Here is a 17,207-nt window from a genome sequence, read left to right as displayed (position 1 = left end):
GGACGGCTGTTTTTAGCACTTAACCAAATGCTTAGATCCGTAACTTTTGAAAGGGTCTTCAGGCTTTAGGTTTTTCAGGTGGGTTTGCAGAAACTTGCAGACTTAGCTTTGCCAACTTTCTTCTCTCTGTTACAATCACCCTGAACGAACTACCATCCTTATGGGTCTTTGCCCTAAAGAAGATGTTCAGTACATCAGACTTGCTTCCCTACAGGTGCCTTGCTCTTGAACTTAGAAGGCGTCTTATTGACGACCTGGAAGTTCTTGGTCACTGCATATGTCATGCTTTTTCGTCGTTAATGGTCTGTGGCCATACAGTAAATCTCCCTCCTTGTCCGACTGGACAACAGGAAGTTCGTACTCACAAAAATGACCGGGCACTTCATCTAGGACTTTGGAGCTGCCATACTTCTCAGTGAAATTCTTTTGCAGGCTCCCAACAGTGTCAAGAAAGCAGCATCCTCTCTCTTCAACTGGTGCCTTGTCAGCCATCCTGTGTACGGACGCTTGAAGGCCGTACTTATCCAGCATGGGCTCAAGGCTGTACTTGGAACCATGTTGAAGAACACTTTCCACTTTTGCAGGGATGGAGGCGTTGCCGAGGTAGGTAAGCGGAACAATACCCCCATTGCTTTTTTCGTTCTTTGGGAGTTGACGCCGCAAACCCTCCCAGAGAAATTCAGTAGACTGCTGAGTGGTGCGTTGGGAGTCGAGCCATCGCCTCCGTCCGGATGAGCCAAGACCACACTGCTGAACCCACAAATTTTCAAGCCAAGCACTGAAGAGTCCACCTTGTCTCCAGCCTCAGCTTTGAGGATCTTGGCAACCCTTTCCTCCAAATAATTGTTCAGTTCCAGTACCGCCCTGTGGTGACGCCTGCCTCAGTCCCGTCCTGTTTTGTGGTTTTGCTCCTCGCGATTGTGAGCGTATCGCAGCCCACGATGCCAGTTAGCCGCGTGCGGTGATAGGTCACCTATATGTACCCAATTTCTATTCAAAAAATGCAGCTATTGATTTGGGGAGGGGGGAGAGGGCGTGCTATGCTTATGGACCTTGAAAGGCCACGAGCCTCATATGAACTATTGACGCGAATCTTTGTAGTGTTTTTTGTTCATTCATCAAAGCTGCCGGCACGCCGCTTCATCGCTTTGTTTGCGATGCTGATTCCTCGCTCTAGAAGCAACGCCATGTTCCCCTCGATGAGAGCTTCTATGGTCTCGGCATCCGTGGCACCTACTGTGACAATTCAGCTTGATCGAGGTGAGACGCTCACTTGCTCATCTAGGACACTTAGAGCAACATGCTGCTCCATGGTCGTGATTGATAGTATGGCTTCGGCCGTCGAAAACGTGATGAGCCTGGAACGCAGGTCGATGATCGCCTGAGGCTCAGGAAGGAAATAGATACCGAGTATCACGTTCAGGAAACATTGCTGTAGTACTACGAAGGTCGCAGGAGAGGTGTGTCCCGTGATGGTCACTCGCACTGTGCATCGCCCGGATGGTGTATTGAGGTGGCCCCCTGCGGTGCGAATTTGTGGGCCGGCCCAGGCGGACGTAACTTTCCTCAATTGCGCTGCGAATGTTCCATTCATCACTTAAAAATCGGCGCCCGTGTCAGCTACAGCAGTAACTTTCCGGCCGTCGATAGTCAGTTCTAAGTCAGAGGTCCTGGCTCTTGCATTGCCCGTCGCCCTCGGCGTCGGGTCACGGCTTCGCCGCGTATGTGAATCGCAAGTGGGGCGTGTCGTCGAAGCTTTTCTTGGACACGGCGTCGTTTTGAAGGCAGTTCGCGCAGTGGTCGGGGTTGTCATTTTTTCCAGCGTCGGTGCAGCGAGTGTAGCGTCTTCATACGGCGTAGCGGGTGGAGCGTCTTCATGGGGCGAGCATATTGGGCGTTTCGCTCGTGAGCAACCTCAACTCCCGAGGTTGCTGTCTTTAGTTTCCCCTACAGGGGCTGGGAGACCTTCCTGGTACCGCGGCTGCGTAGCTGCGGCGTGGCGAAGAAAAGCGCGAGGTTGACGGCGACGGTGAGCGCGAAAGGCGGTTCGGCGTGTGCTCCTCTCAACGCAGGTACTCTTCGGTTTGCTGCGGACGTTGGCCGAAGCGTGGTCGTGGGGAGTCAACGGCAAATCCTCGAAGACCGATACGTCGGTACGAGCAGTGACGAATAATATGGCCGGCTTCACCGCAATGGAACCATAACTGGCGGTTGTCGGAAGTCTTCCAGGCGTCGCATCTCCTGGGGCTTGAGCGTCGCTCATAGGCTCGGCAGGCGGGGCAGGGAGGCGACGTTCGGGAACAAGTTGTTCATGTCGGAGAGGACGTAGGGGTTCTCCTTGGGACTGATGAGTGCTTACTGCAGCGTCGTAGGCCATGGCCTCGGGTTCTGTGGCCGTCGGTGTGCCAAGTGCCTGTTGCACTTCTTCCCGTACCACATCTATGAGAGTCGCTGCTTGCGGCTGTTGGGAGAATGGCAGCAATCCGCGTAGCTCCTCGCGGACGATTTCGCGGATAACTTCCCACAAGTTGTCGCTGGTGGTGGTGGTCTCTGTCCGGACGGTTTGCGCAGATAGAGGAACGGCGGTTGTACTGCCGGTCCCGTACGTCGAGGGTCTTCTTGATCGTGCAGGCTTCTTGCATGAGTTAATCGATTTTGGCCGCTGGCCTACGTGGCTGCCGAAGAGTTGTTCTTTTACGCCACGCATGAAGCACTGAACTTTCTTTTCCTCGGTCATCTCAGGGTCGGCGCGGTGAAAGAGGCGCTTCATCTCGTCGACGTAACCGCGGATAGGCTCATTCGGAAGCTGAATCCAGGACTCGATGAGTTTTTCGGCTTTTTATTTTCTCACGACACTGGTAAATACGTTCGAAAGTTCCTTCTTGAATAGTTCCCATGTCATAAGGGACGACTCATGGTTTTCGTACTACGTACGTGCTGAGGCCTCCAGTGAGAAAAATACACGTGTCCAATTTCTGCAGCATCATCCCACTTGTTGAATGATGTTGCGTGCTCAAATTGGTCGAACCATTCTTCGGGGTCTCTGCCGAGGGATGATTTGAAAGTTGGCGGCACCCGCGGCTGTTGCAGTATAGTCGGTGTCGGCATCTTTAGCGTGGTTATGGCGCTCATAGCAGCGTCTTTTCGTTGTCGAATGCGGTCCCGCAGCTTTGAAGAATGAACAAACAAACACAAAGATTCGCAAGAGGCATCGCAAATTTCCCCAATGGTCAAGATGAAGTACTGATGACTATCCTCGGCGAAGAATACAGGCTCTGCATCGCCGAGTATTTCTTATCGATGGGCAAGAGCGGCTACTGGCAAATTGAGGTCGATGAAAGAAATCGGGAGAAGACCGCCTTCATCACTCCGGATGAGCTTTTCAGTTCAAGGTGACGCCTTTTGATCTCTGTTCCGCACCAGTGACGTTTCAGCGAGTAATGAATACAGTGCTGGCAGGCCTCAAGTGCCAAATATTTCTAGTATATTTAGATGACGTCCTTGTCTTCGCCTGGAGCTTTGAAGAGCACCTGAAGACGCTTCGTACAGTGCTATACGCAATCAAGTCGTCCGGCCTAACCTTGAAAGCAGAAAAATGCCTTTTTGCCTATGAAGAGCTGCTGTTTCTCGGCCACATCGTTAGCAAGGAGGGAGTGCGCCCCGACCCGCAGAAAACAGCTGCTATCGCACGGTTTCCAACGCCGCCCGATAAGAAAGCTGTGCGCAAATTTCTCGGACTGTGCACGTATTACCGATGATTTATCAAAACTTTTCGCGCATCGCGCAGCCTGTAACCCAATTCACAAAGGTAGGCGTGCCATTTAAATGGGAAGCGCCGCAGGCAATAGCCTGCAAGGAACTTCAAAGTTGTTTGCAGTCCCCACCTATCCTCGCGAATTTTGATGAAAACGCTGAGACTGAAATTCACACCGACGCAAGTCGCGTGGGCCTGGGCGCCGTCCTGGTTTAGAAAACTGACGGACTCGAGAGAGTAATCGCTTACGCTAGCCGTTCCCTAGCTCTCCAAGTTCGAGGCTAACTATTCGACAACTGAGGAGTGCCTTGCCATCATCTGGGCTACGTCGAAATTTTGCCCCTACCTGCACGGACGACCGTTCAAAGTGGTCAGCGATCACCACGCACTGTGCTGGCTTGCCAGTCTGAAGGATCACTCCGGCCGCCTCGCTCGATAGAGCCTGTGCCTCCAGGAGTTTGAACGTCACCGTCGCTTACAAGTCCGGACGCAAGCACTGCGACGCCGACTGCCAGTCACGAGCCCCTGTAGATGCACCACCATCGGATGCTGATGAGAACGCCTTCCTAGGACATATCAGCTCCAAATCTTTTGCACAGCAGCAACGCTCGGACCCCGACCTAAAACGCCTCACCGAGTACTTAGAAGGCAAGGTTTCTTCACTACGGCCTCGTTAAAACGAGGATTGTCTTCGTTATGTGTACAGAATGATGTCCTTGTGAAGAAGAACTTCGCAGCGAACAAAACAGCCTACCTTCTTGTTGTACCTGCAAGTCTGCGCGAAGAAGTTCTTCAGGCTTCACACGACGAGCCGACAGCTGGACATCTCGGGATTTCTCGCACCCTCCACTGAATTCAAGACAAGTATTACTGGCCCCTACTTTCTGCCGATGTCGCACATTATGTGAAAACCTGCTGAAATTGTCGGCGACAAAAGAACCCTCCCGCCCGACCAGCAGAATTTCTGAACCCCACTGAACCCCGCTCAGGGCCCTTTCAACAGACCGGGATGGACTTGCTTGGCCCTTTCCCGAAGTCAACGTCTAGAAATAAGTGGTCATCATAGCGACCCACTACTTGACCCGCTACGCCGAGGCAAAACCCTACCGAACGGAACAGCAGCAGAAGTCGACAAATTTTTCGTGGAGTGCATTCTTCTGCGACGCGGCGCACCCGATGTGCTCATCACGGACAGAGGAGCAGCACTCACAGCGGAACTGACGCAAGCCATCCTGCGTTACAGCCAACCCGGCCATCGGAGTACAACTGCACACCATCTGCAGACCAAAGGACTGACCGAACACCTGAACAAAAACTAAGGATGCACTATGCTGACCTAAAGTGCGGTGAAGCGAAAGCCTTTAGCGCGGTGTTGCTGCTTGTGTCACTGATGTGTGGTTAAGGTGCTGATTAAGTACACAATTGTTTGTGAATCTTAGATGCTGGAGGCACTGGAGGGTATATGGGAAACATCCATCTGATTCGACGCCTTTCCGAAAACACTCTCCAGCTTCCTAGACTAGGGGAACTACTTGTGCGTCGGCAGGAAGTAGCGTAGTCGTTAGCACGCTCGGCTGCGGAACGGAAGGATGGCGGTTTGAATGCCGTCGTGCACAAATATTTTTTTTCTTATCGAGTTCAAGAGTGTCACGGATGGACGGACGGACGGATGGACACCGCGAGTATGAACCATTAAAAGCTTTTGCCGATGTGCTCGCCATGTACTACATATGTCGATTGCGAACACAAAACCTGGGACATCATCCTGCTTTACATCGTCTTTTCCTACAAGACCACAGTGCAGGAGACCACCCAGATGACGCCTTTTAGGCTCGTCTATGGCAGGGAGGCCAAGACCACGCTAGACGCCACGCTGCCCAACGTTACCGAAGAAGAGAACGTCGGCGTCGCCGCCTACCTTCAACGCGCAGAAGAAGCCCAAAGACTTGCTCGATTACGGACCAAAGACCAGCAGCGAACCGAGGCCAGACGTTACAACTTACGAAGACGCAACGCGGAATATAAGCCAGGAGACCGAGTCTGGGTTTCGACGCCCATACACCGGCGCGGATTGAGTGCAAAACTTTTGCGCCGCTATTTCGGCCCGTACAAGGCTCTTCGTCATCTAGGCGAACCGGACCATGAAGTCGCCTCTGATGAAATGACTGCATACCAGTGACGCCGCGGACGACCGGACATTGCTCATGTCCTCCGTCTAAAGCCATATTGTGTGCGGTAAACGACGCTGTGTTTCTACACTCGGCGTTTATTTTTTTCAAAATCTATTGCATTTGTTTCTAGCCGCTCTATTTGTTTCAAAACAACGGCTTGATGCATCTTTGATAGGAGAGTAATGCCGCAAATCTTTGTAGTGTTTATTTGTCCCTTCTTCAAAGCTGCTTGCACGCCGCTTTATCGCTTTGTTTTCAATGCAAAATGTGACCAGATTTATCTCGATTGTTCACACCCAGATGGAGCCGATTCTAGGTTGTTCCAAAATGTTGTAGTAACTTTGCGCGCCGTATCTCGAAAGCTCGCTGCCAGCTTTAAATTGAGCCCGGCCAAGAGCGGCGGGCATTCTGTTCGACGACCGCCGAGCACGCTTGTTGCTGTGCCGCCGCCGAGTGATTCAGTCCCTTGTGGGCGCAAATCAACCGAAATAGAGTTTTGATTAGACGCCATTTTCGCTGCCGTTCTGCATCCCGGATTGCAGTCATCACTTCGTGACACTATGTACGCTACAATGAGGGTAGCACTAACGCGAGTCCATAGCTCGGGGATCACTCCAGTTACCTGCGGAATGGTTTTCGCGGTTTTGCGAATTTCTGTAAGGGCGATTCTCGCGATCGAACAATTCCGCATAATTTCGGCGTCTGGCCATGTATCCTAGACAGTGCTCCTGTTAGCGCCCTCGCGGGACTGAGCCATCCGATATGGGAGCTGGGTGCTTGCGAACTGTATGAATGTATGCATGAGCGGCTGCAATTAGGTTCCCGGGAATTAGCTCTGACGGCGTCTGGGTTTTCCTGCGCTTTTCGCCTGCAACCATTCATCTATTACCGTAGTTTTCTTTACACTGACATTTTTAGGCTAAGTGGCCTCCCTAATTAAAGTCCCAAGCTGGGCTGCTATTACTCTAACCACGGTGCGCTGTGCGTAGTTTCTAAAGCGTTTTCATTTTTGTCTTCCACACATGAAAAGTGCGCTTCTGTGAATAGGGACTGCTTTGAAATGACTATTTTTTTTTTTCATGTGAAAGACATTTGCGCAATTGATCGATGTACTGCCTCCCGGAAAGCCGCCCAATAATTGAAAAACTCTCACGCGAACGACGGCAGTGGCAGAAAGAGAGCGTTGAAAACACACTGCAGGTGTTGCTGCCTGTGCTCGCAAAGAAATTAGCTGCGAAAGAAACAAATATAAATACACTGATTTGAAACAAACTTTCCATTTATCGGCGTTTCCATTTGGTCTGGGACACTTCAAGAGAGGAGCATAAAAAGCTACATTGCGTTGTACTTATTGCAGCGTGAAATGAATACGTTTTAAATGTTTAGCAATAAGCTGTCCATGTCGAGCTTTACTGACTAGGCGGAGAACGTCTGATTCGGTAACATACACACAATTAAGCTGGCTAGCTTTGATAGTGAAAGAAAGCTTGAAATAGAGATGAACTAAAATAGGCGCATGAGTTCACATTTCCACGTGAAGTAATCCTTGAGCCAGAGTGCTTGGGAGGTAGGAGATACAAAATATCGACGTATAGATAGCTCATCAACCTGGTATGTCCTTGATGCGCATTATGAAAGAGTACTTCGCTCCAGCTCGAAAAGAAATACTCCAGTTTTGAAGAAGATGATCATAAATAACGAGGCCGAGTATACTGCAGGATAAAGACCTCTCTAGGTGATCTCAATACCCATGACCTGTGTAATCCTCTGCCACTTGCGGATATGCTGTGTGCTTCAAATTATTCTTCATCATCATCATCATCATCATCATCATCATCATCATCATCATCAGCCTTACTACACCCACTGCAGGGCAAAGGCCTCTCCCATGTCTCTCCAATTAACCCTATCCTTTGCCAGCTGCATCCACCCTTTGCCTGCAAACTTCTTAATCTCATCCGCCCACCTAACCTTCTGCCGCCCCCTGCTACGCTTACTTTCTCTTGGAACCCACTCCGTTACCCTTAAGGACCAGCGGTTATCCTGCCTTCGCATTACATGCCCTGCTCAAGCCCATTTCTTTCTCTTGATTTCGACTAGGATGTCATTAACCCGTGTTTGTTCCCTCACCCACTCTGCCCGCTTCCGATCTCTTAACGTTACACCTATCATTTTTCTTTCCATGGCTCGCTGCGTTGTCCTCAACTTAAGCTGAACTCTTTTCGTTAGCCTCCACGTTTCTGCCCCGTAGGTGAGTACCGGTAAGATCATGCTGTTGTACACTTTCCTCTAGAGGGAAATTGGTAAACTGCCACTCATGATCTGCGAGAATTTGCCATATGCGCTCCACCCCATTCTTATTCTTATAGTTATCTCCCTCTCATGATCAGGATCAGCTGTCACTACCTGCCCTAAGTAGACGTATTCGGGCACAATTTCTAGGCTCTTGCTGCCAATTGTGAACTGTTGTTCCCTTGCTAGGCTGTTGAACATTATCTTGGTTTTCTGCATGTTAATTTTTAGACCCATCGATCTGCTCTGCCTGTCTAACTCGTTGATCATGATTTGCAGTTCACCTCCTGAGTGACTCAGCAAGGCAATGTCATCAGCAAATCGCAGATTATTTAGGTATTCTCCATTTATTCTTATTCCCAACTGTTCCCAATTCAGGCCTCGAAATACCTCCTGCAAACATGCGGTGAACAGCATTGGCGAGATCGTGTCTCCTTGCCTGACGCCCTTTCTTATTGGAATTTTATTGCTGACTTTATGGAGGACTATAGTAGCTGTGCAGTTGCTATATATATCTTCCAGTATTTTACATAAGGCTCTTCTACCCCCTGATTACGCAATGCCTGTATGACTGCTGAGGTTTCCACTGAGCCGAATGCTTTCTCGTAATCAATGAAAGCTATATATAGAGGTTGGTTATATTCTGCGCATTTCTCTATCACCTGATTGATAGCGTGAATATGATCTATTGTGGAATATCCTTTACGAAAGCCTGCCTGATCATTTGGTTGATTAAAGTCTAACGTTGCCCTGACTCTATTAGCGATTACGTTAGTAAGTACTTTGTAGGCAACGGATAGTAAGCTGATCGGCCTGTAATTTTTCAAGTCCTTGGCGTCTCCCTTCTTATGAATTAAGATAATGTTTGCATTCTTCCAAGCTTCTGGTACAGTCGAGGTCATAAGGCATTCCGTATACAGGGTGGCCAAATTAGTCAATAGAGAGTTTTCTCTGAAAAGCCATGAGAAATACTGCAATGCGTGCTATGCACTTTGATTCTACAGCATGATGTATAATATATCCCTGATAAAATCTCTCAAGTAAAAGATCAATTAACCAAATTTTACTAAGGAACTTTTCTGTTTTGACTTTAGGAGGCGGTACACTGCGAAATTGAAGGCCATCAACATTAAGAAGAAGCCCAGTTTTTGTATCTTATTAATCGGCAGTATGGCTTGAAATATCAGACGTCAAAAACGGCCATTCGAAAGCCCTTTTAATTCGCTTTCCAGTGATGAACAATGGGTATTGCTCTCATTTCTTAAGCATAAAATAGAGATGCTGTTTGTGTATTTTATGCCAGTTTGAGGAGTGCAGAAACCTATAATTTTTTGTGCTTGTTTTTTGTTTTCTAAAGCTTCAAAATACATTAGTGTTCATTGATTACCAAGTGGTATTCGCCTACGTTGGCCATAATTGAATTTCTCTCTCATGCTATTTTGGTTTCAGTTTCAACCGCCAAACGATGGCTGTGAAGTCAAAGTCGCGCGTAAGTCGCGCTAGGCATGAAAAAAACTACATAATAATCACTGCTTCGTCATTGCACCTTGCTTCAAGAGCCGGAATGACAAAGAATGAAGACGCAGCTATTGTGTTTTTTTTTTCATACCTCACATAAATTATAATGAACTTTGACGGCACAGAGCTTTTGAAACCGAAAAAGCACGCACGAAAAATTTTATTATAATTTATTTAGCTGTCAAAAGCAAATACCACGTGGTGATCCATGCATAGTATTGTCGTATTCATCAGCGCAAAAAAGAAAACATGCCGCCAAAATTAGGTGTCTGTACTGTATTGTAGAAATTCCACCGACGATGCTAAACTCAGCCACAAAGACTGTTTCTGTCCTTTGGCGTTGTGCCTTGCGCTGTACAATTACCGTGCAGAACAAACTGTCCCGTCAACTTGCTCTTGTATTGGTAGATCTCGTCAAATGCTTTAACCTTAAACAAGCTCCGCATCACTTGACTTCCTGGTCATCATAGTCACCCAGCAACGTATTTACGTAAGTGTTGCCCATCATTCTCCTGTGACATCGCGATGCACGTCAACTTTCTGCTTCCTGCACGAGCCTTATGTGCATCTTACCATACTGGTGTTGCGAAACATGGGCTGGTGTTACGGAACTAGTGTTATTGAAAATTCTCGACTCTCTCCATATTTAACTTCCTTATATCGACTACCTCGCGCTTCTTTATTAACTTTGATAGCTCTGCCTGTTCTATTCTGTCTGTAACGTTAGGCGCTTTCGTGCTTTCGCGTTTCTTATTAAGATCTTTCGTCTCCATAGAAAGCTTCCCGATATCCTGTCGAATCTTCAGATCTGTTGTCTTGTACGAGGAACCGCAGTTTTTTCAGTTTGTTCATTCTTTATACAACAAATGGCACTGCCCACGGGCAAGGCAAATGGAGGTGATTGCTCTCCTTACCTGGCGCTTGCAACAGTTTTAAGCGCACGAAAAATTGACAGACGATTAGGATGGTCGGTAAAGCGAACTTTTAACGCTGCTTTTCCCATGACACCTACCACCGCTGGCAGGTGGCCTGTTGCGCTGCCAGCTACCCTCCGAAATCTTCTCGTAGAAGTAACCTCCCGGTTGTCCGTTTCTAAGCTCTCGCCGTAGCCGGAAGCGCTCCACTCTGCTACTACTTGCGTATACGTGCGGCCTGTAACACGCCACGACGCCGACTCGGACGACGGCTACGACGCACGACGCAGGAACAGGCCCCTATGAGCTGCGGTCAGGAATGCCACTACAGATGAGCTCCTTTATAGCGAAGTCGGAGGGGCCCCTGGATTTCATCTTTATAGCCGTTGATTGGTTGCACAGCTACACGGACTTAGTTTAACGGTCCCACGCCAGCATAGCTGGCGTTTAGTGCGCCGCAAGTGTGTGCTGCGGGAGCCATCAGCACGCGCACCGAGCGCCCACCATGCAGCCGAAACACGTACACCAACCGAAAATGTGAGCTATCCCAACGCACGCGGGCCGCATGGTCTCCAGCGCCGAGAGCAGCGCCTGTTGAAGAATATCTTAACGGACAGAGAGACATCTATTGAGACATCTATTTTTAAAAAATGGCTCTGTTTTCTAGGTGCTCAAGCCGATTTCAGCCGCTGAAAAACAAGGCCCGTGGCGACGATTTCTTAACGAGAACCCGTTCTGGTGGGCTTCGCTGCAGATGCCATGAGCCCGCTGGCCACTAAACTTGACCGCACGACAGGAGTGTTTTGTAAAACATGCATATGCCAGACCGTAGGCTCTGATGATGGCCGCGTGCTAATCGAAGAAAATTGTTTCCGCTTTCGTTTCTCATTGTTTGGCCCTTTGAAACCAACGAGATCTCTACACAGTCAAGTGCATCAAGCGCACTGCGGAAGTATTGGAAACATGCGACCATTCTGCGAAAATGCAAACTGTACATGCATGGACAACACAAAGAAAGCGCGCTTGCAGTGGGCAGAGGGGATGAGCAATGCGTTGACTTTGGCAGCTCTGTCCAGGCGTCGCACGGCGCCGTGCGCACCGCGCAGTGTGGCATCGTTGAGTGGTCTGCGTACCGAGCTCTGAGCAATGAAGGGAGCGCCAGTGTCAAACGACGCGCCGAAACTGACGAACTGTCCTGACGAACGCTGCCTGCCAGAGCTCTGCTTCAGGCGGGATAAGTGTTCCGCATGTTTCAGGTGGTGGCCGACAGAACAGGTTATTCGTGCTGATTTCTACCTGCCGACACTCTATCGATACGGAAGTGTTGGGCGCCGTTACAAATCGACATACCGAGCGCAAAATATCCTGGTCGGGTCATTGGGGGTTCGTTATAATGTACGTTGCAGGAAATTTTTACTTCGTAAAAATGAATTATCTCTCACTTGGGTTTCTATGAGAGTTTTGAGAGGGAATGGTTTTCTTCTTTCGTTATATCCACTATTTATTTATAAGCCATTTCTCACAATGTGGCTTGAGTGTATTGCATGTTACAGGAAGCACACGCATTGTAGTAGTAATATTCGTCACCGAACAAAATAAACACTGTGCATATTTCTCCTGTTCACAAAAACATGGAACAAGATGAAAAATTACGTGTTATCCTTGATACTGTTTTTATACAGTTCAAACACTGAAGCGTGAATATTACGGCTAGCTACATGCCTGCGGCAGGCATGTGTGTTGGGCTCGGTGTTCAAAGGTGATAGAATTTAGTGCTTGAAATTTCTGGTAGTTGCAGGTGCTGTTGTGATCTCGAGGGTGTCTGGATAATCGTGACATAATTTCATGATTTGGTGATCAACCGTCCGTATTCCATGACTGGGTTCGGTACCAAACCAAAGCGGCTGCACAAGCGATGAATGGAAGGTAACGGCGAGGCTATGTGGGTGTTGAAGATCCTCTGGAGATGGAATTATTTGCGAAGCATTCAAACATGACGCTCCTCATGGGTGAGATGCGCGTATGTCTATGGCACATCGAGGACAATCTGAAGCTCGGCTGCATCGATAAATTCTAATGACTCACTGAAACTTTTACATGCCAGCAACGGCCATGAAATGAAATACAGGTGATGCCATTATTGGCCGACTTCTCAAGTGATCTGTATGCGTCGACACCGCTTTTCGGGCCCAAAGTTAATCGCGTTGACGCCAACAGTCACTCGCATGTTTTTAGGGCGTAGAAGAAGAGTGAGTTGGGCGAGTTGGTATCAGTCCACCACGAAACAACAGCGCGAAAAAGGACGGGGACGAAAATGAAGACGACACAAAGAGCGATCAGATTTTTAGATCACTCGCTCCAATTCACTTCATCCCATATAAACTGGGGCTTTTGAGCCCCATGGTCAAAACACTCATCCTGCCGTATTCATCAGCCGATTCGAAGCTCGTGAAAAGAGCAATTGTGCATTCCGTTCTTGACAATGTTGTAGAGAAAACATGTGAGCACAGGTTGGAGCATGGCTTCCACAAACAAATAGATCGTTTGACTCAGGCCGGTTACACTTCAGAAGTTATGGTTTCCGTCGCACAAAAACAGCAGAAAAAGTTGAAGTCTGATGTTAACAGCAAAATTATAAAGGAGAAAAGAAAGTTGCCGTTGTGCCATATCTGCATCAAGTCTTGCACAACCTGAAGAGAATTGCAAAACATGCGGGGGTTGACGTTGTGTTTTCGGCACCTAACCGATTCTCCAGCCTGGAGAAGTTATTTCGGCCAACAGTGATCAACGGGGCAGTTTGAAAAGGCATGGAAAACAATTTGTCCTTTGCCAAGACGGAGTAGTCTACTCTTTGCCGCTACCTTGTGGGAAGCAATACATCGGCCCAACTGGCCGATGCATCAGCGAAAGAATAAAAGAGCATGATTATAATGTCACTCGGGCTCCTATCATAGGCCACGTAACTAAACACTGCAGAAGCTGCAAAAGTGATGATAGCGAAGATGACATCGATGCCCGCGAGCCATTGTACAACGAGTGCGTTTTGACAGGTAGGAGCCGCGACTCCCTGGCAAGGGAAATTACAGAAGCACACATCATAGCATGGCTCCTGGAAGAATGTATTAGCGCACCCTCTATACCGATGTAAGAAAAAGAAAAACGTTACCTAGACTGCGAATGTTGACACGTATGTGCTTTATTCTAAGCTTCTTGTGGACACTTTGTTTCCGCTGAATGACTTTTGTGCATTACTTTCTATTTCTGACTACCAGTTGAGTGCTTATTCGGGCTGGCCAGTTAATAAAGATTTCACTTGTGAGTCAGCGCTGTTTTGTGTCCCGGTCTGTGTCCTTCTTCTATTTCCCTTTCGTCGCGCTGTAGTCAACTCGCCTAACAACTTACCTTGTGTTGCTTCTTCAGTAGAGTCCCTTGTGCAAACACATCGCCGGATTTCTAGCGCAGAAAAATGAATACAAAGAAACTAAGTGGGCAGGAGACGCTTGGTTTTTTTTGTCCTCACCTTTCTCTGCTAGAATTAGAGCCTGTAAGAATGTTCTCGCACGAAACACATTGCGAATGCGTCCTCAACTAGTCCTCGGCTCCAGATGACCGCCAATTCGCTGCCTGTATCACTTTACGTTTTTTGTACACTCGTATTCTGCGCCGGTTTCATTTAACATAGTAGAACTTGGCGTAAGGTCAAACGAAGACCACGCCCACTGAGGACAAAGCTCAGGTTTTACGACTAATTACGGACCTGGCAAACAGCGCTGAAGTTTGAGTTCACACAGCTCTGACCGATGTTTGCAGAGACCAAGCTGCATTGCCCATGGAGCAGTCGCCCTGAAATCCACGCACCGCTCGAGAAAGCTGTTCCGATGCACACAGAGCCACCCATGGCCCAACCGTTACGAGCAGCGTGTCCGGCCCATCGTGTACATCCTCCGCAGGTACGCACGACATTCGGCAGGCATCCGAAATTAAATAACAACCAGGGCACCGATAACTTGAGAGGATGCGCATAACTGTACAACTGAAGTCTCCGAATGGGTGAAAGCTGAAAATAACAGCCAAATTCGGTTGCTCCAGTTTCAATTCACAGAGATATTGCAGTCCAATGCTTGTGGCGCAGCATGCAACTTACTCCACTAGGAGCCGCTTCAATCTGTCCCCGCCGTTTTACCACGTTTCTCGACCGGGAGAAAGTTTGATTGCCTCTCTTTCTAGCGTCGCCTCGCAAGCTCTATTTGGCTTCACGCTATCGGTCTTGCTTTTACCGACCGTTACTAGGCCTCTTCGAAATCGCTTTCGCGGAATTGGCATTTAGTCTGCCCGCAGCGCGCCTGATTGGAGTGAAACATTTTTGTGACTGAATGAAGCGGTGACTAAATATAAACGAAGTGGCGCAAAAGCAAACTCCATATATTTTTACTGTTTTGGAAAAGAAATTTCACAGAGAGACAGTTGATACGAAGAGTTGGCAAGCGCTTGAATTAGAGAGTTAATACCTTCGTACCAACTCTGGGCTACTTTTCTGTGCACCTTCGCTTTCCACACAAGACCCGATTGGTTGCACTCACATTGTTATTATTAGGTTACCGTTACAATGGTCTATATCGTTTACAGTTACACCAGGGGTTCTTTACCCTTTATGGTCCTTTTTGCACAAATTTGTATGCTGCAAAGCAACAGGGTTTTGTGAAAGAGTGCTACACCTAACACTGATTTATTTGTTGCTTAAGAATCTACAAATATTGATATTACAACTGTGGTGTAGTTAACGTTATGTAGCTAGCTCACGAAATCATATTTAAAAAAATTGCATGCTTGAACACTGTCATAAGGGTTGATTTTCCTGTTTAATTTTAAGTTGATCGCGTTAGGAGAAGGTTATAAACATTTTTACTTGGTTGCGAAATCGTCACATTGGATATTCGATTAATGCCCGTGATAAATAGCGAGCGGTGAACTTTCACCGGCACAATTACTGCATGTAAGCAAGTGCCTACAAAGCGCCTTGCTGGAACTGAATAGTTGGCTTTCCGTCACTGGGCGCAGCAATGCCCGTGTGAATGTGCGAGCCACCATCATACTTGTAAAGAATGTTTTCTAGACCACTATTTTTTTTCAAGTACAGGATGCATGTTTGAGCAGAAAATGATGGCCAGTGCACATTATATGTCATATCGGTAACCATACCGCACGTTGACTCTGGAGAACGTAGTGTGTTGTGTTAGGTTCTTTGGTGCATATGCAGCTTTGCTCATTAAGCACCAAGCACAAGGTTAAAATGTCGGCTGCGACTAACGGAATTCACTGTATTTACTTTGAAGTTTGTTTAAGATGTTTGTCTGTTTTTGTCGGTAAAAAGTTGTGTGTCTGATGTGTGTGTGTCAAATGCGAAGATGACATATGATTACTTCTATGAAACCTTCCTTGTGACTGCATGAATTTCATTCTCCCAAAAGGGGCATTAGTGCGTGCATTTTGTCTCGTGCTTCATTATTCCATGATGTCCTTTGCCATTTAACATTGAATTCGCTGTGTATTAAGTCCATGCAGTTTTTATGGGGTATATTAGTGCGAGAGCATTAACCAGATCTGTAAGCGACGGGCAAGATCTTCCGGTGATTGCAAATTTGTGCTAGGTGAAATAAATAAATAAATAAAATGAAATGAAAGACTACCGCTACTGGGAGGTCAGCTTCTCTAGCCAGTGAATAATAGCTCCAGGCTGTAGAATTTTTTTTTCAACCATGGCTATGTTGCTGCTTGTGGTCTCTTCGTTTAGGTGTGCCCCTCCCTTTTTCACGGAGCAGCCGAACACGGTCTGCAGCGCATCGGCGCATGCCGTGCGCTCCTCTTGCAGGTTACGAGCAGCCTCCGCCACATAGAGAATTTCACGCCGTTCGGCTCCGGGGCGCAACGGTCGTCAGAGTGCCTTGGCGGTTTCCAAGTCGCAGACGACGCGTAGCTGGTGAGAAGGCCAGTGCACTTCATTTATCAGTTTTTCGGAGCTCTATAGAAACACCCCAAAAAACCTCCCCCCAGAAGCCTGCATGGGATTGCGTGCATGCTTTTAACAGAGGCATAGAATATGTGTGGATTTCGAACCGCTGTATATGGAGCGCATCCTGCGATCCGCCTAAAGCCGCGGAAATTAAAGGTGAGGCTCATTTTCAGAAATAATGGTCAACCCGCGGCGATGATGACGATAATGTGCACAGAATTTGTGGCTGAGAGAGTGTACACAAGAGCGAGCTTTATAAGTGTCCACAGGCAGCGCTCATTGGCCGTAATTAATTTTGAAAGTGGCAGGCACACAGGAGCAATGTGTTAATTAAAGCGTGGACATTGCAGGTATTACTTTGCTTATTGTTTGCTATCGCCAGACAGCGGTTTTTGGGGGCGCATAGGCAAGCAGAGGGAATCGGATGTGAGCGAATATAAGGGCAAAAAAGAAGGCAAGAACAAACGCAGATCATTTCTTCGGATACCCTCATTGGACGCATAATGAAACGTAAGCAAGACAGGCGAGAAACTTCCACCGAGCAGCGG

The 17,207-nt window shown here is 47.9% G+C and overlaps 1 long non-coding RNA gene across 1 annotated transcript in view; it reads left to right on the top strand.

Moving 5' to 3' along the window:
- Positions 1–16,619, top strand: part of LOC144094521 (uncharacterized) — a 39,444-nt gene extending 22,825 nt beyond the window's left edge. The window contains exons 2-3 of the long non-coding RNA XR_013306512.1: positions 14,460–14,599; positions 16,441–16,619. This is a non-coding gene — a long non-coding RNA (uncharacterized LOC144094521). The remainder of the gene's footprint in view (positions 1–14,459; positions 14,600–16,440) is intronic.
- The last annotated feature ends 588 nt before the right edge of the window (positions 16,620–17,207 follow it).

The sequence above is a fragment of the Amblyomma americanum genome, chromosome 6 (assembly GCF_052857255.1).
Source record: "Amblyomma americanum isolate KBUSLIRL-KWMA chromosome 6, ASM5285725v1, whole genome shotgun sequence".
In the NCBI taxonomy this organism is placed as follows: Eukaryota; Metazoa; Arthropoda; class Arachnida; order Ixodida; family Ixodidae; genus Amblyomma; species Amblyomma americanum.
This window is presented reverse-complemented; position numbering and strand designations above follow the sequence as displayed.